The sequence below is a fragment of the Molothrus ater genome, chromosome 2 (assembly GCF_012460135.2).
Source record: "Molothrus ater isolate BHLD 08-10-18 breed brown headed cowbird chromosome 2, BPBGC_Mater_1.1, whole genome shotgun sequence".
In the NCBI taxonomy this organism is placed as follows: domain Eukaryota; kingdom Metazoa; phylum Chordata; class Aves; order Passeriformes; family Icteridae; genus Molothrus; species Molothrus ater.
In genome coordinates this window covers 98,993,532-99,016,684 of record NC_050479.2, presented here as the reverse complement: position 1 = coordinate 99,016,684, position 23,153 = coordinate 98,993,532, and positions in this window count along the sequence as shown.

Below are 23,153 nucleotides of genomic sequence, written 5' to 3'. Positions count from 1 at the left end.
GTTTAGGGATAGACATGTAAAATTTCTATTAATAACAGCTTATGGAAAATGCTTATGAATGAAATATTCTGGGAATCAAAACATAGTTGCACTATGGATGAAAAAAACCCTAATTTTCATTAATTGAAGGATAAACATTTTTCCATAACCAGAAATTTTACCTGGTGGAAATCTATATTTATTGGACAGATAAAGATTTTAAAATTCTCCTGAACTTTTATGATATTAAGATTTAGCATCTTTAAGTAACAAAAAAAGAAAAATTAAAAAAAAAAAAAGAAGCACAAAGCTGTATCTCCGGTCTAGGGTATACTGGAGGCCATAAGTATGGTTATCTTTATGATAATTTAAATGTTGACCTGACTTTCCTGAGGTCCATGGGGTACCTTATCATGTGTGACAGTGTGTATATAGATCACAATATGATCACACTTTAAACTAGTCAGCCTAAGACCCTAAGAAGGGTCTTTTAATTTTTTTTTTAGGGACAGTCAATTCACAGCTTCAATGTCTGCATCATTGCTCTGCTATGAGGAAAGTCTGAAAGGGATTCTTTGGCCTGGAGGATGAGAGGTGACCTAATAGCAGCCTTCCAGTACTTTGAGGGGCCTACAAGAGAGCTAGAGAGGGACTTTTCACAAGGACATGGAGTGAAAGAACCACAGGAATGGTTTTAAACTAGAAGGGAGTAGGCTTAGATTAGATATGAGGAAGAAATTCTTTACTCAGAGGGTGATGAGGCACTGGATGGTCTTTGAGAAATGTGGTCTAATGGAGGTTGCCCAGAGAATTTTTGGAGCCTCCACTCTTGGAGATACTCCAACTGGGCACAATACTGAGCAGCTGGCCCTAGGTCACCCTGCTTCAGCAGGGGGTTGGACTAGATTAACTCCAGAGATCCCTTCCAACCTCATCTATTCTGTCATTCTGTGAATCATCTCTGGTAGCACAGAAATCTTTTGACTTTGTTTAGCCCTTAGCATCCAGTATGAGCTTCTGAGGGAACTGCAGACACACTAGTCAGCCAGGTGTATGTAACAAAAATCACTACCTCCTTTACGAGTTACATCTCTGCGGAACTCCAATGTCTCAAGTGAATCTTCCCCATTTGTTTCCTTTCAACATGTAAGCTTGATTTCAAGACTTCTTTGGTTTCTGAATAACTTTTCCCCTTTTGTTTCAACTATCCTTGGCCAGAGCTGATACTTCCTCAACATCTTACTGGAAAGTTTTTCCCCAAGTCTTTTATTCAATAACTACAGAAATGTATTGTCAGATTACCTTTTTATTTATTATTCCTAGACCTATATAAGCTGCTGCTCATTATCATTTTTATTGAAAAATGTCTTAGTTTCTGCCTATCACTTTTCTCAGATTCACCTCTATTTATTTGTCCAATTTCCTGACATCTGACCTTCTGACCTCTTAGAAAAATGCATTTATATTTTAATCTAGTTTTGTCCACTGATTTAGGATTTATAGCCTAAACTTAATTCACCCAAGTAGTGTGCTGGGATTTTGCTTGCCTCTTTTGTCCATGGCCTCTGGGCTTAGAAAGTGTTCAAGTTCTTAACATTAAATCAAACAAACTTTAAGAGATGGAAAATGGCTACCTTTTTTTTCTCCTGAAACGTGAGCTGGGCTGCTGTCCTAACCTCCATTTCAATGCTCCATCCAAATAGCTCAGAAAAAAGAGGATTTGGAAGTTCTTTGGCTTACTGACTAACTCTCTTATCTGTTGCAATCTATGAGATAAATCTGAATCTCTAGAAGGTGGATGTAGGAAAGATTTCATCACTGTCTGTATTTCCTGTATTGCTAGCTCTATGATTAAATAACTCACAGATAGACTAATGAAGCACATTTTTGTATCTAAAATTAAACTTTGGGCTGAGAAAAGTGAGATAACCCTTTCAACACAGGCATTATGAACAAATAATTAAAAACTTTTTCTAATGACATACTACTGGTGAATTGATCTTGCCATTAGTAAAGTATCAGCAAAACAAGCCCTTGGTGTTGTTCTGGTTTATTTTTTCTGATGATTAATGTGGTTTTTTGTTGTTTATTTTCCTGTTTGATTCAGGTGTGAACATACACTGTGATGATTAATTAGGTGTCAATGCAACTATACTATTTACTTATTCTAGGGTAAAAATTTGTGTCTGAAACTCAGCAAGGCTTTTGAATAGGTACCTAACTTTCCAACTTATGAACAACTGTTCCATCAAAGGCAATAAAAGCATCTCTTGTCTCAAAGGTTAGGTGTGCACTAAACTGAGTGGTGAACTGAGCTTTTTGCAGCTACCTGAAATTATGAAGACAACTATGAGGAATATACTGAGGACAGGCTCTATTGCATTGTATGGGAAGTTATATCCATATCACCTCCCAAAAGCAACAGCATTTGTGTGTGTCACTTGCTGTGCACTTGAATTGGTGCTCGGTTGTCAATGACAAGTCATGTGTTCTCTATGCTGTTTGTCCTCTGACTGTAACTTCATGCAGGTCCATCTGGAAGAAGAAAGCAGATTTCACATGTTTACCAGGATAAAAAACTCCTATTGCTTTGTGTTTGCACCTGACACTTGATAAATTGTAAGCAAAGCTTCCTGGGTGACTGATGCTAAGAGGCTCCTTTCCAGTGCTAACTACTGTCTTTCCTCGGAGCAGAGTCCTACAGCAGGTTCATTGATCACAGCTGAAATCAAAGCTCTGGAGAGAAGAAGAGAAGATGTGTCAGGGACAGGAAACGGCAGAGAAGTTGCTGAAGATCATCAGAGTCATATAAGAGGACTGAGACATAATTACTATTAGGTGTAAATATTTAAACACTAGATTAGCAGAACTTAGCAGAAAAAGACAACATTTTTAGCAGTGTTAAAATGGTCTCTGAAAAATATGCAGGAAAGAAAGAGACTACAGTATCTGCTTAGAGACCTAGACTGTCAGTGAGAAAATGAAGGGGAAATTGCAGGGTTGTTGAGTTTTGTATTGGCCTATTGAGGAAAATGAATATCTGAGAGAGTCACATCTAGTGCTGCTATGATAGGGAGTTCTTACCTGAGGGTAGGTTGATATTTCTTAGCTGTTGTGAATGGACTTTGGATTCACCTCTGTCTACCCCCTCCTGTAACTTCTTCCAGCAAACTCTGACATGAGTTTTAAAAGTGGTAGAACTGCTTCTAAGAAGAATCAAGGGATGAATGGGTTCAATTTCATCCTTCTCTTTGTATGCAAATTGGAAGACTGCTAAATGGACATCTTTCAACTTTACAATTGATGTGTCCCTATGGGTACATCATACCATGACATTTGTGAAGCCTGCTGAGCATGTTGTCATGACATGACAATGCAGTCTCACAAGGTTAAAGTGTCATGATGGCATGGAATATAATTAAGAGAAGACTTTTTTATTTTGATCATCCAGAGTTGAGGGGCCTCTCAATTAAAATGTGTCTAATTTCCTGCATGCTTTCCAGCTGGAGGTCTGGGATTGGCATTTGCATTCAGTCCTGCAATTGGAACTGAGAGAATGATGCAAAAGGGATTTGTAAGTGTGTTGAGCTGATGTGTTCATTAGTGTGGTTATGTGGTATCAGGAAGCCTGGAAAGTGCAGCAGCAAATGAAAACATGGCACACAGCAATGTCACTTCTCCTTCAGCAGTTGCACCCTGTCTCTGATAAAGGTCAGCACAATTTAGCTTGTTACCCACATTGCTAAAGTGTATATGAAACAGAGAAAAATGACACAAAATGATCCTTTAAGCCATGTTACCCTTATACTATTTGAAACTATGCTTATTAGACAATTCCAAGTGTTTGGGACTGTATTCTGAGATCTCCCGCTAAAAACCCGAAACTGATTCTTTCTTCTAAAATCCCTTCTTGAGTCCCCTACCCTACTCCAGCATACTCATGTCTGATGAATTTGTGACGCTGAACTTTGCTTAAATATGGGAGTGGATAAAGGCTGTGGTGTTTCAGTTAGAGAGTTAAACTTAAAGTAACTGTACAAACTTCCAGCTGAGGTGTAAACGAAACTCTTTGGTTTAGGGTTTTCACCCCACCTGGTTTGAGTGCATCAGCAATGCATTTAAACACCCTGATAAACAAAAGTGTGAAGGAGTGTGTCATGTCAAGACAAATCTAAAGTCTTCTCTTTGAATTCTTTCAAAACAATGTCTGAAGTATTTGAGCTCTCTCCTCCCTTACCTGGTTCTTATAATTTTAAGCAACTCTCAGGAAAGACTGTTGCCATCTAAGCATCTTGGTTAATAGAACTACAAGATGATATTGCAGACTCTTTTGGCTCAGTGTGTCGATAAAAGTAAGTGCATGTTGATCAGCATAGCAAGAGCTGGCAAACAGCTGTCACTGCTGTCCCACTACATTCTCACCCAATTCACGTAATAAAGGCTGAATCCATTCACAAAGAAAAGCACCTACCAGTGGAGACAATGTCCCCCCTAAAGGGGTATATTCTGAACTCTAGAGCTGTTTCCATGACTAGTTTTTAGCTCATTATTGTAATATTGATTCTTTTTATGTAATGATTATTTTCTCCTGTCTTTTTTTTTTTAACCCAGAGTTATTACCAGTATGTTACAGTTCTGGTTTGAATATGATGGTTTAGATATTTTTCCATTAATTACATTTTCTGGACAAAGTTAAAGGACAATAATTTTGATGATTTATTTTATTTGGTAAAAGAATATAGATAGTCTTTGCTAGAATAATACATGGAATGTAGAGTATTCTCTAATTATCACAGCATATCCACACTCTACAAGTAATAAGTCTCGTAGAACCCCTTTGGGAAACCTAAAAGCAGATGTCAGAAGTTGTGAGCTTTGTTCCTGGTAGGGTAGTGTTTCTTGTGGTTACACTGCATAATGTGTTTACTTGCTAACCTATTGGACCAATTTGTGAAAAAGATACAATGCAGTGAAAACAGCATTAATGTATATTGTCAGTTAAGATGCCATTGACACACAAAGATGGGCAGTTTCACTGAAATAAATGAAATTACAAAGATTTACAAACCTAGGTCTCTGAAAAGGGTAGAACCTAGTGGACTGCATAATTCTGCATATAGAAAACTTGTAGAAAAAGCAATGTTGTGGACTGTGCAGGACAAAGAGAAATGTTTTCTACTGTTGGTTGATTCCTCTGCAATTCATGCAATGTGACAACACTCCCATTTACAAGTATTCAGTGTCAGTTCTGTAGCAACCCATGTGTTCATGTATTGAAGAAGGTTTTCTCCACATATTGTCAAACACATTAAACTTCTTAAGAAAAAAGTGGAAAGAAAATCCATCTGCTTATTAATGCATTGTCGAATTGTTTCCATGCAATTTCTTTTATGTCAGAAAGTATTTGACAAGATTTAAGCTTCCCCATTCTCATCAACTTTGTGGCTAATTACCAATTTTTTTCAGATATTATCTAATAGTAAGCATTATAATGGCTTATAGAAATATACTGTGTTAGAATAGCCTACTACATAAAAAACATACAGTTTGCACATAAAGAGAAACTGAAAGTTTGCATTGCCAAATCAGCTTGTTAGCTCTATAGTTTCAGTCTTCCCTGTGTAAAATACTATGAAAATTATGAGTTTATTTAAAGGTTAATATTTGGTGAAATTGTCTGAAGGAAAGAACAGAGGAAACTTTTCAGGACCTGACTTGAACCACATCAGTTGAGTTTCAGTCAAAGAATAAACAAGCAAAGAAACAAAGGAACAAAAAAAAAAACCACCAAAAAAAAACCCCAGCCACAACAAAAAAGATCAATGGACATAAGAAATCAGTCCCACAGATGAGTGGCTGTGGTAGAGGTGTGCTTCTAAATGGAAAAAACTTTGCAAACCTTGCTTAGACAGGTGTTGGTTAGAGGAACGCATCCCTCTGGAGTTTGTAAAAAAAATATCTGAATCAGCAGGTAAAAAGTTGCATGCAGATTGTGTAAGAAGTTCAATGGGAAAACCTATTTTCCTCCTGGAGATTTTCCAATGTTTTGAAGGATTAGTATCAACCAAGGATTTTCTATTACCTCCAAGACAAAATCCTGCTTGTGAAGATCTCACCTTTCTCCAGTTTTTTATCAAGGGAGGGACAATTCTTAGATTCCATTCAGTCTGCTCTACCCCAAAGGTCTGCTGTCTTATAGTTTGAAAATAGATTGTTTGAAAATTTCTGGAGAATAAAAACAGCTTTGAGGCACAAAGATGCTGAATTTTGAAACTGTACATCAGGAAAATACTGTTTCTGCTCTAACCTATCAACAACTCTCTGGAAGTGACTAGTGGGTCTAAACCATAACTTTTACCAAATTGATAAAGGGCAGGCTTCTTAAATATAGATGATGAAATACTCAGCACTGTGGGCTTCCATGTTCTCTGAGCTTGGTGCTTGTCTAGCACAGTCTTTGTTGGTCTTAGTAAAGAATTTTGGTTTAATTTCCTAGAAGCAGAAAAGTCTGTGTTCATAGCTTTCAATCCTACTCTCCAAAAATCTGTGGTTATGTTCTTATTCTGAGGTGAGATAAATTTCACAATTAAGAGGGAGAGATGCTTCCCAGTACAATTAATGCTTTGGAAAGAGGAAGATAACAATACAGGCAAAAAAAACGTTTCATCGTAAACATCTTAAATACATTATCCTTGTTTTTTGCTGGTAAAAAAATTCACATGCTGGAAATAAAGAATTAAAAAAGTAGCTCTTATGGCATTTTTCCTGAATGTTTTGACCTACTTAGCCCAAAGCTCTGTGATTTTGATCAAAACAGCGTACTGGGGAAAGAAAACCAGCCTTTTGTATTCAATTCGGCTCTCTTCATAGGCAATTTTTTCTTAAATTGCAGCTCCTAGATACAGATAGCTTGTGAGCATTTCTAGATGACAAAGTTCTGTATTTCACTGCTAGGTTTCATACATTAGCATAAGAGGTCAGTGGTGGCCATATGATGTCAGAAGACCCTGTCTGGTGAAATCAGAGGATGTGGAATCAGCATCACTGGGGCTGGAGGCGGCAGTCTGTTAATTTTATTCCTATTTATAGCGATAATTTTATTCCCATTTTGCTGTTATGGTGTTGTGTTTTGAATTTAGTATGAGAATAATGTTGGTAACACACTGATGAACTCAGTTGTTGCTAAGTAATATTTACACCAAGTCAGGGACTTGAGCTTCTCGTGCCCCACCAGTGAGCAGGCTGGAGGGAATGGCATTGGACATTACCTGTTTTGTATATTCTAACTTTTTTATCATTGCTGTTACCAGTGCCATTCGCATCCTTTTCTGTGTCGTTAAACTGGGTGAGCGAGTAGCAGGCTGGTAATTTTTTACTGGTTGGGCCTGAACTATGTCAGGACCTGACAAATTCAAATTCAAAATTCAACTGTGTGGAGAAGGGATAGAAAGGGGAGCAAGTTCTTTAGCACCACAAATGAGGGATAGAGGTGCTTCATGGCTGTTTTTACCAGTATATGAAATTATGGAAAAAAATATCTTGGGCAATAGAATTCACTTATCCACATTTCTAAGTCAACTAGCATTAACCCAAGGCACGTTTAGGGAATTAACATGCAGTGAGAATATTCCCAAAAGGTTATTTTCATGCAAACATCTTGTTTGCAGGATGGGCTGGATATCAGCCTCTGTGCCATGGAATAGTCCAAGGCCCATTTAATTTATATGGCAGTGTAGCAGGAGTATGCTTCCATCTAGAAACTCACCATTCCGTAGCTGCTGTGGATGATCCCAACTCAGGCCAGCCATACCTAGAGCTGCTGAGAATTGTGTCACAATTGTGTCATGAGCCACAGCAATACCTATCACCTCCATACCTTGGCTTAGCTGCTTCCCTTGCCCCTTTTCACTTTTTCAGAGACCTGACCTCACCACTATTGCATGGTAATCATATCGCACCCTTTAACCTCTCTGAGTCTTTTCAAGTCTAATTTTCAAGGCCTGGAGAAATGAGTTGTGGGCTGATGGCTTTCAGTCAGCATTGCATATAGATAGTCACTTAAAAGGCTTAGCAATGTGATCCCATTTGTTCAAGAGGATTGAGCTTGCATAGATATAAATACCATTTACTCTCAAAGAAGTTGACTCCTCTGGATGAAGTTTTTAAGAATCTGGTGACTTATCATCCCTTCAATATAGAGGTCAAGCATGATTACTTTTGGCATCCTTGCATTTATTTGCAGTGTAAGGCATGAGCTGTCAAATGGTTTTTCATACTTTTTCCCAGCTAAGAATGCAGGAATAAACTCAAAGTTGCTAACACATCTAAGTAAGCCATAAATAAGGCTAATTATATAATTGCAAATCGAAGTTCCAAATATCCTATTTGGATATGTGTGCTGCTGATCAAGTCTTGTAGACACAAGCAAGGTCAGAATGAGTTTCATTTCAGATATGCAAATAAGATAAGCCTGTGAGAGAAAGGAGAAAGGAGAAGTAGGAAGGAAGTCTGCTAATAGGCAGTTTTTTTCCGGACATCAATGAGGTTTATAATGTAGATTCACTATTCTGTTACTGAGGTCTGAAAGTAACTTCCTAGCCTCAGTAAAGTAAACCATATTTAGCAGCAACTGTTGGAAGGTGCATGTGCCTGGGAAGTGAACAATATTCTTTGTGGATACAGTTTGCTTGCAGTACTCTGGGTAGCAGGGTTAGTACTTGAAGGACTAAATCTGGTTCCTAGAGTACTTCTGTGAAAAAACTGTAAAAGCCCTCTAACTCACTGTTTTGCTAGAAGGTATTATCTGAGAGTAGCTTATAAGAATTCAATTTTCTTTTAGATAATGTTAAATTAACTATTACTTTTTCATAGTAAGAAAAAAAATTCCAGTGTTCCTACAGTGCTATACAACATCCTATTTCCTTTTTTGGGGTATTCAGCTGTAGCTTTTGCCTTTTTGCTGCCAAAATTAGATTATTTTCTCTGATTTTAATATTAGTACCTGCTACAATTTTCTCCTGAGTATCCTGCTAAAAAAATTATTTGTTACAATATTATTTACTAATGTTGCTCTGTAATGGGTTTACATGACAAGGTTTTGGTACTGGGATGGATTCTGGGAGAAGCTGCCAGAAGTGTCCCCCATGTCTGATGGAGCCAGTGCCAGCTGGCTCCAAGGCTGGCCCACCACTGGCCAAGGCTGAGACCATCAGCTAGGGTGGTAACACCTTTGGGATAGTGTATTTAAGAAGTAGGGGGGAAGGAAAAGACAACTTCAGCAGGAGAAACAGTGAGAATATGTGACGGAAACAGCCCTGCAGACACTAAGTGCAAAGGAGAAAGAAGGGGAGGAGGTGCTGCAGTCGCTGGAGCAGAGATTCCCCTGCAGCCCATGGTGGATCCCACACTGGGAAGCAGTTGGATACCTGAAGGAGACTGTGGCCCCATGTGAAACCCATCTTGGAGCAGGCTTTTGATAGGACCTCTGGCCCCATGGAGAGAAGAACCCACACTGGAGCAAGCTTTTTCAGATTTGTGTATCCGTGGAAAGAAGAGCCTACACTGGAGCAGGTTTGCTGGCAGGACTTGGGAACCTGTGGGGGATTCACACTGGAGCAGTCTGCTCCTGAAGGACTGCACACCACGGAAGGGACCCATGCTGGAGCAGATTGTGAAGAGCTGCTACCTGCAGGAAGAACTGGTGTTGGAGAATCCATGGACAACTGCCTCCGTGGAAGAGGCCCTACATTGCAGCAGGGGAAGAATGTGAGGAGTCTTCCTGCTGAGGATGAAAGATTAGCACAACATAATGTAATGAACTGACCACAGTCCCTATTTTCTGACCCCCTGTGTGACTCTGGGGGAGGAGAAAAATAAAACAGCACAAGTGAAGTTAAACTTAGGAAGAAAAGTGAGGTGTGGGGAAGACATTTTAAGATTTGGTTTGATTTCTCATTAGTCTGCTGGGATTTTATTGGTAATAATTTAATTTCACCAAGCTGAGTCTATTTTGTCTGTGTTTTGTGAGTGATGTCTCCATATCCTTACCTCAACCCACAAATCTTTCTTTATATTTTCCCTCCCCCATCCAGCTGATTCTATCCAGTGAATAGAGCAGCTTTGGTGGTCATCTGGTGTCCAGCCAAAGTCAACCCACCACATGCTGATGTGCTTCTAAGGGTAACACATAATAAGTGGAGCATTGTACCTGCTGCCTACTGCACTGCATTTTAAACCAGTGGATAATTATGCCAAGAATGAGATTCCTACAACATAAAACATATGGCTTGCTTATGCTTGAAGGTTCAGCAGAAGCTTCATCTGAGGCTGGGTATGCAATGCACTTTCTCTATGATAGCAGTGGCAATATTTGAGTCACTGACTCATAAGGGTGGCAGGACTCTGAGTCATGCATGTATTTCTTTACTTGCTTGATGCACCTTCAGCTGCAGTAGCTGCAGAGGAGTAAGGTAGTTCTTACATGGTCTCATGCCTTATTTTGGGGGTGGAATGCATCTGGGAATGAGTTATTTGGAATGAAGCCCAATGCCATGGCACTCACTGCAGACAGAGTCGTCTGCACAGACAGAGACACATCTGATATAGCTGTTGGAATAGGACTGAATGCGTCTTAAATTAGACTAAAATGATCATAACAGCTTCCATTGTCAAAAGCAGCTGTTCTGTCTGTGCTCCAAAAAAAAAAAAAAGTGTGGAAGTAGCATAGAAGCATAGCTGTCAGTATGGAATATTAGGACTCTCTTTTCAGAGTTTCAGTGTCTTTAGTAGTATGGTAGCAATTTCTGAGGTGCTTGTGTAGTAAGATAATTAACTGCAAACTGCATTGAGAAGTGAATCAAGAGAATCAGGAGTGAAGCCTAAAATATGAGCCAATCTGAATCTTAACCTTAAAGTTTTCAAAGCTCTGATTTATAAACAGATATGGGGACTTCAATCCACTGCTCAGGGTTGCAATAAACACCACCCCACCACCTCAGATCAGTAAAAGACAATTGAATGGCTTTTGTCTTGCTCATGGTTTTTATTTTCAATGCAGTGCACTGAAGCAACTCTGATGAACAGAAAGACAGAGACAAAAGTAGTAAAAACTGCAAAAAAAGAATGACCATAGTATCCTCTAGGATGTAAAAAGACACTGTGTGCCAGAGAAGCTGTGCAGGGACTCAGCAACGGGATGTTTTTACAAACTGGGTTAGAGGAGACCAGAGCAGCATGTAAGGAACATGACACACATCCATTTAGACATATTTCTCTTTTGTAACATCACAGACATTTCCTTCTACCAACTGGTTGACTTTTGGGAGAGAGCTGTAACTTTAAGGGTGTATCAGTCAGGTAAAGGACAGAAAGAGGGACAAGATTAATTGGAAAGTTGGGGAATCTCTAGAAAAAAAATGAAACACTTCTATTTTAATAGCTGAACAAAGAGGACAAAATGGAAGTAATTTTTGGAGTCAAAAGTCTATACTCTTGGAAGAGAAATAGCAGTACTTACCACAACCACATGGAAACTCTTACAAAGAAAAAAAAAGAAGAAAACAACCCATTTTAGGGGTATTAAGTTTGCAACATACACTCATCTGATGGGACAGTGACAAGTGACATCAGCAAGATACATTTTTGCCAGTACTGTAAACTGATTGTTATTCTAGATGGGAAAAATCTGTATGTAATGAATTCTGGGTGAATCAATATTGGCTGGATTGCAGAGCCTTCTGGAGATCAAGAAACCAAGACGATTATCCACCACATTGTTCTAAGAAAATACTGTTTCCTTGACATTGCAGCCTCAGGAATAGTGTTTTTCTCCCTTTGCACAGAATCATGTCAGAAAAGAGGAAAATAATTTTGACTGATTATAGTAATGCAAAATTCTGTTTGCAGTAGTGTTACCAGTTGATCACCACAGCCTGTAAACTTGATTCTAATACTTAAAAATAAAATAAAACAAATTACATTAAGAAGAATAAAGAGATTAAAATTCCAAGTGTGGAGAAAACAGCTGTTTGTTAGGGGAGTTGTTCAGGGGCTAGCAAATTTAGAGCTTCAGTATATATGCCCACATATACATATCTTGGGACCATGCTACTTTCTTCCTATATTTTTGAAACTGTAAATAGTAAATTCATGAATGTTCACTGGAATTCTGCTAATAGGAAGAGTGAGTGCATGCTTTTCCAAGATTAGTACCAATTTTGGAAGCAGGTTAGTGCTGTGCATGTCTGTGACAGGAGGTGAAAGGTTTATGTATTTTTGAAAGAAATGGTTATAATTTTTTTCTTCAGTTTAACTTGAATTTTGTTTCTCTAGCTAGGGACATCAAAAAGATGTAGCTAGTGACCTTGTGGAAGCAGCTTTTTTCTACAGTCCTGCTTGAGTGGGGTTTTTAGTTGAGCTGCCCTTCAATTATAATGAGAAGAAAGAGATAATTAATATAAATTTGCTCTTTCTCCCATCCAACTAAATAGCAGGTTTATTTATTTTACCTGTGTTGGTACTTATTAAAGCACATTCCCATTCCCTAAGCCTCTGGGTTCATTTACATCTTTAGAAACATAATTAAACTTCAGTCATCCATAGCTGTCTGTCCACATCTGAAACTGCCAGAAGAGAGGAATTAGATTAATAACTTCCAGCAAGTTACATCAGAGGGAGAAGCTGACATCATTCTTGAGATGGACTTTGTCTTGAGCATGGAGACCTCTCCATGTCCAAGTCCAGCAGGGAGTCTGTGTGAGCAGGGAGGAGGATGTAAAGGGTGACAAAAATGTGATTTTTGGTTTCCAGGCATGATTGTTAACTTTGCATGTCTCAGATTTTGGTTGCCAGCTGGACACTTCAGAATGGTCTGATTTTTAGAGAATATGTGGGAGGCATTCTTTAAAAATCAAGGTCCTTTAATGTTTTGCAAAACAGATACGTTTACAACATATACTGAAATAGAATTACTTGGTGTGATTTACAGAAAATCCTACATTTGTAGGATTTTTGCTTGTTTGTTCTTTTCTGCATAAATAGTGTGTTTATTTTCCCTCCAGCATTTCTTGAATGGAGAATTCATTAATTTATTAAAATTTTGAAATGGAATACATGAAAATATTTTATGTAGATATCTAAAAAATGTGTATGCACTGTGTAGCAACATAGTCTGTCATTTTAAAGTAATGTGCAACACAGAAAAGGGAATTAAATTAAACCCTCTCTCCATTATTTTAATGGAAGTTTTGGAGAACATATATTGCACTGCTTCTCTCTTTTTTCTTGATCTCTTTTCCCCATTTTCTTTATTCGTCTTTTTTCCTTTTGTATTTTGTGTCATTCCTTCTAATTTTCTGCCTTATTCTCTCTCCTTCAGCAGAGCTTTGTTTTTCTTTTTCCAGCTCTCTGAATTTCTGTTCATCTCCACTAAAGACTCTCAGGGCTGTTTTCCTGTGTGTCACTCCTACATCCCCTGACTCAGTCCATTCCTCTGCTTTCTAATACTCTTCCTTCTACATCTTCTTCCTGTTTTCCTCAGTAATCTTCCTACTGTTTTTTCTTCCTGTTTTCATTTATGTGTTAACACATACATGAGAAATTTCTTATTGTGACAAATAAAAGGCCTCTCCTCTGTCTCTCCTAGCTGTCCCTGGCTTCTGCTCTTGGCCTCAGCAGCAGATTTCTGGGAGAAAACCTCTGGCCTGTCCTGTTGGAAATGGTTTCTTGCAAAAAGGTGTGAAACAGTCAGAGCAGGCCAGTGATTGTCATCAGGTACGGTAAAGAAGGATGTGACCAAACCCAGGAGAGAAAGGGGCTCTGAAGGAAAAAATTCCTCTGAGACCTGTCTGACATCAAGCAGATAGAAAGGGGATGTTTAACAGAAGCAGGCAATGTTTAATAGAAACAAGAGGTCTTCTGGGACCTCATCCAGCCCTTGCTCTCAATAATACAAAAATATCTTGACTGTATCTCAAAAAACAAGCAATACTGGTTATTTTTAAAGACCAACATGTCTTAGGGGCAAAAAATAAAAACAACAACAAAAAAACCAAACCTACTTGGTTCACACAATTTAAATCAAATCAAGGTTGAAATAACTTGTTATTTTATTATTGATGTAATTAACTGCCAATCACTGAATTTTACAGACTGGACAGCATTGGCTATACAAAAAATAAACCACAATGGCACACTTTCAAAATAATAATAAACACCTATAAATTTCAAACCATCCTTCTGAAGGAATCCTAAAATAAAAAAAAACTAAGCTAATTTTGCCCTCACCCTGAAGAGTTGTACATATTCTCACACCCAGCCCATCCACAGCCAGTGGGTTGTGAGGGCACTCTGAGAGTGCAGGTTCCTCTGCTCACTCACCCCTTGTGCTGGGGATGCTGCTCTCTACAATCCACCTGCTGTGAAAGCAGCCTGGCAGTTAATCTGTGGCCCCTGAGGTGTGGGTTCCAGCACATTGTACCCAGTATTGTCAGTCCTCACTATGGCTGGCTCCCCACTGTGTGGGATGGATGGCAAGGCTGCTCTGTAAGGCCTGGGCAGAGGTGACCATGCTGGCTGGCAGCTCCTGTCTCTGCCAGACCAGGTTTTGTCTGGCCCTCTGTGTCCACTCTGGCATCTTTGCTCCATGTTACAGAAGCTTCATGCTTCCCATTTATTGCTTTTCAGGTTGATTTTTTCTTCTTTATATCAAAAGTCCATGTAATTCCCTGGTTTCTTTTTAATCTGCATGATGGCCATCTTCCTCTTTAACCCCTTTCTCAGAAGTTACAGGATTAAGTACAAAGAATATACATCAGAATGTTGTTCCACCCACACTGACCAGCTTTGCTAACAAATAGGAATAAATAGCTTGGTTAGTATCTCTGTAGTCTGCCACATCATCTTGCTCTGAGCTGGCTTTTGAGTCTGCTACATTATTCTGTGTAAACAAGCAGATACAGAAAACTCTTGCAAACAAGAAAGCAAAAATGAATAAAAAAAAATCCACGAGGAATGCCTGTGAATAAGGGCTAAAAGCACCTTGGATCTCTGGGGAAAGCCTGTAGTATTGCTCTATAGTTTGTAAGGAAAGCCAGTCTGAGCTTTTGCAGATGAGGTCTCTATTGAATCTTACCATGGCTTTTCAGCTGTGTAACCCATTACTCTGCCAGATATTTTTGTGTCTCTGGAAGACTTCCCAGAAGAGGGCATGTGCCTGCATTTCAGCCTGGCATCTTAATTCAAGTGTTCTTTCGCTCCAGAGTGTCTGTCTTAAAGGCAAATAAGGTGATGTTAATTGCCACCAGTTACCAGCTGAAGATGAAAATATATGTGGGGACAGGTTTGAATGAGAAACAAACAGTAGCAGTACCTTAAAAGACACAAAGAACAATCAGACCTCTTTTGCCAAATCTGTAACTTGGCATTACTGCAGTGTAGCATTAGATAAGATTGAATTATATATCTATCAATATCTATATCTATATCTAATCTATATCTATATCTATATCTGTATCTATATCTATATCTATCTATCATATATCTATATATATCTCTGTTTCAGCTGATGATTTTTAAAAATACTTCTACCCACTAGGCAATTATACTAAAGTCTAACTGTTGCTAAATAAACATCCTTGATTTTCAAATGTCTACTGTTCTATGTTTAATATTTGCAAAGGAAGAAAATGCAAGGTCTGACCCATGAATAGAATTCCTGTTTGATAAAAAAGTGCCTGTTTAGGAATGCACCTAAACTTTAGAGAAAATAAGCATTTAGTATATATGAAGAATAATTAAAGTCAAATGAAAATGAGAAGTTTATATGCTCAGGGACACCAGAAAGAAAGCAGAATTCAGAGTTGTTATTTAGTCCCATAGTTTCCCTGTATTAGTAACAATATGAATAGCAGGAAAAAATGGGAAATTTGAAAAAATTTGACATCTCAGTGGGGTGGAATTTTTGCAGGAAAAAAAAAAAGCAATCAAGCTATTCTTTGTAGTTCTCTTTGTTCTCTTAGAGGAGCAGACCAGGGAAACTTGGAAAATGCTTTGGCAGAGAAAGATGAGGATTTGTACAATGAGGGAAGTTAAGCTTGAAAGCAATTTTAAAAGATAGAGCTTTCTGTACAAACGTGACAGAAAAGGCATCTTGCACTGGAGCTCAATGACAAAACAAGTGAATTGTCAGTGAATTGCTGAAACCTGCAAAACAAGACAAAGTTGGAGGTCGTCTGGAAGCTAAAGAGATCCCCAAGAGAGGCATGGATTAAGATGTCGAGGGTACCTAGTGACTGGAGGGGAAACTAGATGCTTTCTAAACTGAATTCTGCAGTTCACTGAAGTCTGAAACGTCAGAAGTTGTCACTCAAAAGGGAAAACTGGGGCTGCTGAGGTAAGATCTAGTCATCCTTGAAAGGAACAGGGCCAGCCAGCTAAAGGAATGAAGATGTGTTTGAATTGGATCAGCTGTGCAACCAGCAGCAGAGGCAGTGAGCAAATGTTGACAAATTCCATATGTTCAGCTTTTCAGGTAAGATGGTTTCATCCCAGAATCTGGACAGCAGTGACAACTGATGAATTTTGAAATGCTATTGAGAGAGTGAATTAGGCTGATTTTGAAGACATTGCTGGCATTCTTCTGCCATTTTTTCCCCATCAGTCACAACTGTCAGCAAAATTGTGGATTGAATTCCCAGAAAATAAATAAATAAATGTCCTAGTGGAAGATTAATAATTGGCTATATAGCAGGAAAAGGAAAACCTCTAATCTGGAAAGAATCCACGTATATGCAATGTAGACCACTTATGTACCACAGGGCAGTCCTGTATTTATTTAATGTATGTTACACCTGTGAAATTAGTTAGGTGGATAATTTGAAACATTTAAATGCCAAGAAATTTTGCTATTTCATTATGAAATTCAGATATTTCATTGAAAATATCAGGAGAAACCTCGAGAAAAATGGTTAAATTTCTTTTTAAACGTTGCCTCAAAACACAGCTGGTTTGTAATTGCTTCCATTTATTTCATATGAACACACTGATTTCCATACATATATGCACAAATACAGACACATACATATAAATGATACCTCAAAATCATCTATCTTGGAATTGATCAACTTCTTGGGTAGAGAGAAGAAGTAATTTGTCCACACTAGAACATGCTGCCTTGGTGTAAAAAAATTATCAGACATTTAGGCACAAGTGGTTTTACTACAAGAGTGTTTGGCTCCTTTTCTGCCATAATGACCAGAGATAGCTGACCAGCTCTGCAGCAGGCCCCAGACCTTTTCATCAGTGGTTAACAAAGGGATGGACTGATACCCTGATTTCTAATAGGAATGGGGGAAACGACTCATGTCTGTTAGCTCCACAGGGCATTTCTGGTTCTATAAACTGGCTTGAAGGCATAGAAGTATCCCAGATAATGGCACATTAGTATGGCACAGTGCACAAGCTAACGAGCCTTGCCTCTTGGGGGAATCATTAGGCTGAGGGCAGTGCTATTTTGACATGAGTGCTTTGCTCCCAGTGTCATAGTTAACTCAATGGTGATGGCTTGGTGGGAGGGGGTGAAGTCCCTGAACCATCCTATATTGCTACATGGAGTGCACTGGCTCCCAGTACCTCTAGTTCTGATGCTTAGGTAATCTAAATTAGGTTAAATTAAATTTTTACCAAATTAAGTTAAACTGTTGCTGTATATTGGATCCAATTTCTCGTCAAGTCAATGGGTCATTCCATGGACTTCTCAGAGTTTTATATCAGCCTTCAGACATTTTATTGTAAGAGAAATAACAACAAGTGGAAGAAGGAGGAGACCAGCCCCTGGCTTGGCACATTAGGAAATTTAGACAGATACTGCTATAAGAACACACTGTCTTATCTTCAAAGGCAAAACAGAGTCAAGGCTCAGTTATGACAATCTATGCAGAGAGAGCTGCAGGGCTAGTTAGATGATGAGAGACTGATTTTCATGAAGAAAGATATATCAGCTGACAAGAACACAGAATCATTTTAGAGAGCAGTGCAAAATGTGCTGTTTTTTTCAGACATTTCCCTCTAGCTATACAGAGACAGGAAGGACGTCCTACAGAAATGTATGTTAGCTCAAGAGATCCCACCTGAATTTCTTGTTCTACCACAAACTTTTTGCAAAAACTTGAGCAAATCTCTGTTTGTTTAATCCACAAGGTTGCTTTTCTTAGTGCCAGTTCCAGTCTCTTGCCTGCACTGATCTCCAAGCCATAGCATTTTTTATCAGTGGATGCTGGGCACTTTCTGAAGAGCACAGTAGCTGAGCACGCATTTGGATTAGCCTTTCTGTTTTCTTTTGTTTCAATGCCTCCTGAGTAAGAAAGGGAAGGAGGTGCTGAGAAGGCTATCCAGGCTAGCTTTAAACATGGGAGTTCTGGACAATAGTTTCAATGCTCTGCTTTTTTGTTTTTTGGTTTTTGGTTTTTGTTTTTTTTTGCTGAAGGAGAATTTAGTGCAAAGTTTTTTCCAGTTGCTGTCTTTTCCATGTTGCAACAGCAACAACATTGTGATGCAATGATAATAAGTGCATTTAAAGACTGTGAGACTACATAGCTAGCAAAGGTAAGCAGCTGCTTTTCTACCTAAAAGAGGTAAAAAACAGAGGTGTTAGAGGGCCAGTTCTGAATAACTGAGTCTCAAGGATATTCTGTGTTGCACAGCACAGTGTCACAGCCTGCCTACCCGGGCTGCCTCATTCTGAGGGGAGGCAGCTCTTTCAGCATACTAACAAGCCCTGTTGTAAATGCTACAGTCCTGTGGCTACAGAGATGTTCAGAAGTGGCTTTACTCATTGGAAGCCAGCCTGGGATCTCTGTCATGTGCAGGGCACATGGAGATGCTCAGAGCTGCTCACAATGTGAAGATCAGTGTCAGACTCAGCTCAGCAGATTAATGCGACTTAAGGCAACATTTCATTACTTTGAAACAATTTTATTTTGGTTGGACAATTGGTTTCGAAATCCTCATTATAAGGCTCCTATACCCGCTAAAGGGTCGAGGAACTGGTTTGTAAATAGAGGCAGACAGGTCCTTGGCTGTGTAAATCAGTGCGGCTTCCTTTAAATCAATGAAGCTGCTCTAGTACACTCAAGGTGAGGATCTGACTCAAAGACTAATGAAAGAGAGGTGACACCAAGAATGAGGTTTTTCTAAGGCTTTCAACATTAGTCTGACTTTGTGTCTGTTTCCTCTGGAAGTAAAAGACCTATTAAATTCTGAGGGAACAGATGCCAAGCTGAAAGTTGAGAAATCCCATCCATCAGACCAGAGATTGCACTCTGGTGGGAAGGTTGAGCAGTTTGGTGCAGTAGTTTTTGGTCAGTGGTGAAAAAACTGAAAAACTCTGGTCCACTCAAAAATCAAGAGAGGAAAGCCAAAACAGACAGGATAACCAAAATGCAGCATATTTCCACTGCATCCCCAAGTACTGAAACAGAAAAGCTACAAAACTTTAGATACTCCCAGGACTCCAAGATGTCTAGCCAATCTCAGAGTAGCTTTTTGGATATATGTTTCCATGAGGATTTCAGGAATTGTTTAAGGCCAAGCTGTTCTGTGTTGATGTTACTATGTGCCTAAATCATTTGAGAAGGGGGAGAGAGGGCTTGTTTTGAGAAGGGCAGTGGAATGGTGTCACTGAAATGGTTCAGTATCTTTGCTGATCCACAGCGGAATCAGAAAATGTTGGATTAATTGACCTTCACTGTCTTTGCTGTATTGGACCTAATGACAAACAGATGCCAGTACAACATAAATAACTCAAAGAATTTAATTAAAGACAAAAATGTCAAGCAAAGGGGCCAAAAATAGTGCTTAAGCACCCCTCCTCTCAGACAACCTTTTGTGTAATGATACAAGAAAAGAAATTTAAATTCATAAATTAACTTCTAATGGAGCAGGGAATGGGTTAATGTAACTGGAGAAGATAAATGTCAGGATAATTTTTTAAGTGCTTTATCTGCTAATAGCACTGAGCCCAAAACAGCACTGATGTGTTAATGCAACTTGATCAAGCTGATTATATAGCAGCATAAAGACATTTTGCTTATCTGCTGGCCTCATCATCATTCATTTTCAGTATGTTTGAACTGACTACACTGCACATCAGTAGTTATGTTCTATATGCAGTAAAATTACAACACTACATGTTTGCAATGATGTATGTATATATATTTGCTTCCTGGGGATAGGAAGCTTTCCATCATTCTTTGGCTGTGCAAGTGCTTTCACTGTGAAAAGAGTTTCACACAGGAAACATTTCATTTATCACAACTATCATTTTTGAATCAAATAGTTATGGTTAATTCAGCAACAAGCAGAGATTCTTGACAAGAACACGAGGATATTCCTCAGTAACTGTTACTTACCTCAGCTGGCTTCAAAACAGGCTTCCTGAAAGAATAAGGGTTCATTTTTCTGACTAAGGGTCTCAAAATGTAGATCTTAGATAATCTTGACCCATGGTTCACAGGCAACATGCTGTCTGTAGGAACTTTTCCATTACCCACGACCCTAGGGAATATAAATGTTCCAACTTAATCTGGCAGGGAGAGAGAAATACCATATTGTCTGCAAAATGTTTCTGTGTTGCGGCTGGTGCGCCAGAAATGGGAACAGTATCCATGTGGAAATGGGCTAAGGCAGGGTATAATTTTTAGCTCTTCTGTGGAAGCAGCTCCCTGGCTGTCTGGGGTTCTCTGCTGCACAGACAATTGTGCTGGCACAGACAGTCATTTGGGAGGCCATCCTTAAATGCTATAATTTAGGGGAGCACACTGTGCCTGCTGTACTTTGTAGAAAGCAGATGAATCCCCGCTTTCAACGGTACAATCCAACTCAGATTACTGTTTGAAGCTTTAAGTATTGCCTCTATACGTAATTTTTCTATAAAATCTTTTCTATTTTTCTACCTATGCTTGCATTGATAGTAAAATCTTAAAAGGGAAGAGAAAAAGAAAACATCGTTAAAAAGTTAGGAAAAAAACCAGAAAGTACTGTTTAGGGTAGGAAACTTTTAATGTTACCATTTGTATCAGAACACATGCAGTGCCAGTTCTTTGTAATTATCAAAAACCAGAAAGTATAAGCATGGGGGGAAATATTAAGTTGGAAGTACACATGATTAGAGAAATAATGTCTAAATTATTCTTATTTTTGCAATTTATCTTTAGGCATCCTTCTCATAGCAGAGAGCATAACTTCCACTGTTTTTTTAAAGTTTCTCTAATTGTTTTGCTTGCTTTGTTCAGATTCTGGAGAAGTTTGTTAATCCTAACACTACTGCATGGGCAAACAGTAGCCCCAAATGGAAAAGCATCTTATTATGAGATGTTGTCTTCACACCAAGAGACATTTTGAGGTAGTAAATAGCAGTGTGTGGAATACAGCAATTGAAAACATGCAAGTACACTCAGCAAACAGATGGTGTTTAGAATTAGCTGTATTCCCTTTTCAAAGCTCCAGTTCAAAATATTTGATTCAAAAGTTCACTTTGAAGTTTTTTCTCCTAATTCCTTAGCAAGCTATAGTGGTCTTGAAGGTTATCTGTCACCTCAGCTTGAGCAAAGGCTTTCATTTCTCGAGTATGATCTTACTTGCAATTAGACCATATAAAGTACCAGATATTCTGTTCTATTAAAAAAGGGAAAGAAAAAAAAAAGAAAAATCCCCACAACTCTGTTCACAGCAGTATTTGGATTCAGGAAATTGTACTCTAATTGCACCAATATGCTAATGGGGTGTTTCTACAAGAATTTACAAAAGGAAATATACCTTTCTATGATGAACTTAACTTGTTTGTGGGATGTTATTTTTATTGGAAAAATGAAAGAATTAAACATCATTTCATATTTGAAAAGGTTGTTCCCAGTGAAAGATAAGACCTGCAAAACCCAGGCATATTTGTCAACTGGAATTTTTAAGTTCCTATTCCTTTATCCTATTGTAAATCAAAGGTGACTCGGACAAACGGGAGAGAGAATGATGGATCTGACTCCATCATCAGAAGGCTAAAGAATTACTTTATTATACTATACTATGTACATTGTATCTAAGCTGAATCTGCCCTGCACTCACTCTTGCTCACGACTGCTCACGCTGCACTCATCTCTGATTCTCTCGTGACTGGCCTGTGACAGTCCAACACACACACACTTCTTGGCCCTGATAGGCCAAGGGAACAAAACATCCTCACTTTGGGTAAACAATCTCCATATCACATTCTACTTTAGCACAACACAGGCACAGCAAGTGAGATAAGAATTGTGTTTTCCTTCTTCTCTGCTTGTCTCACAGCTTCTCTCTGTTCAGAGGGCATGTGAACACCACATTATCCTATTCCATTAATGGGACAGAAGTTTGTCTATGCTCAGTAACTATAATGGCACTGAATTATGGAGGGACAAGAAACTAAAGAGAAGGTGTAAATCTCTGTCCGAAGTTTCTCTCATCTGCCTCACAATCGTTGAGAAAGGACAGAAACCAGGATCACCGAAATGACCTTGTTTGGAATCCTGGTCTCGCTCAAGATAGTTGTTTGCCGAGATCTTGAGGCCTGACCAAAGCCTTTGGCTTGCCAAGTCATTGTTCACAGGTGTCTTTGCTGTATGCAACACTGGGCCCAGTGAAAGGACAAGGGGCACTCTGCCCTTTCTATACCTGCACCCGCTCTTTGCAACAATAGCCCTGGAATTTCCCCACCTCTCGGCTTGGCTGGACTTTTCTGAGGTAGCATTTGGTGGTCCCCACAGAAGACCCTTCATCTGTTTTACAACCACCGTGATGGGTGGACTGAGATGGGAGAAGCCTCTCCCTCAAGGACTGAGACATGAAACCCCTATATGGAAAAGCTCCCCTTCCTCCCAAGGACTGAGACTGAAACCCCCTTTGCTATATCAGTTTTTTTTGCACTCTGAGATCAATTAATGAACCATCACAAAACCCATTCGTAAGGACGGATCATGACAGAAGGGGATTGTGGTGAGTATTGGCTTGGATAGAAGAGCTGCCTTCTTTTCAGAGATGACCTATATGATAGCCAAGATTGCAATGCTGGAAAGTGTCTGGAAAGGCTGAAATAATGGTCTTGCTTGGAAGGAGTGAATGCAGGCCCAGGTTTGGCAATGCTGTGTCCACGT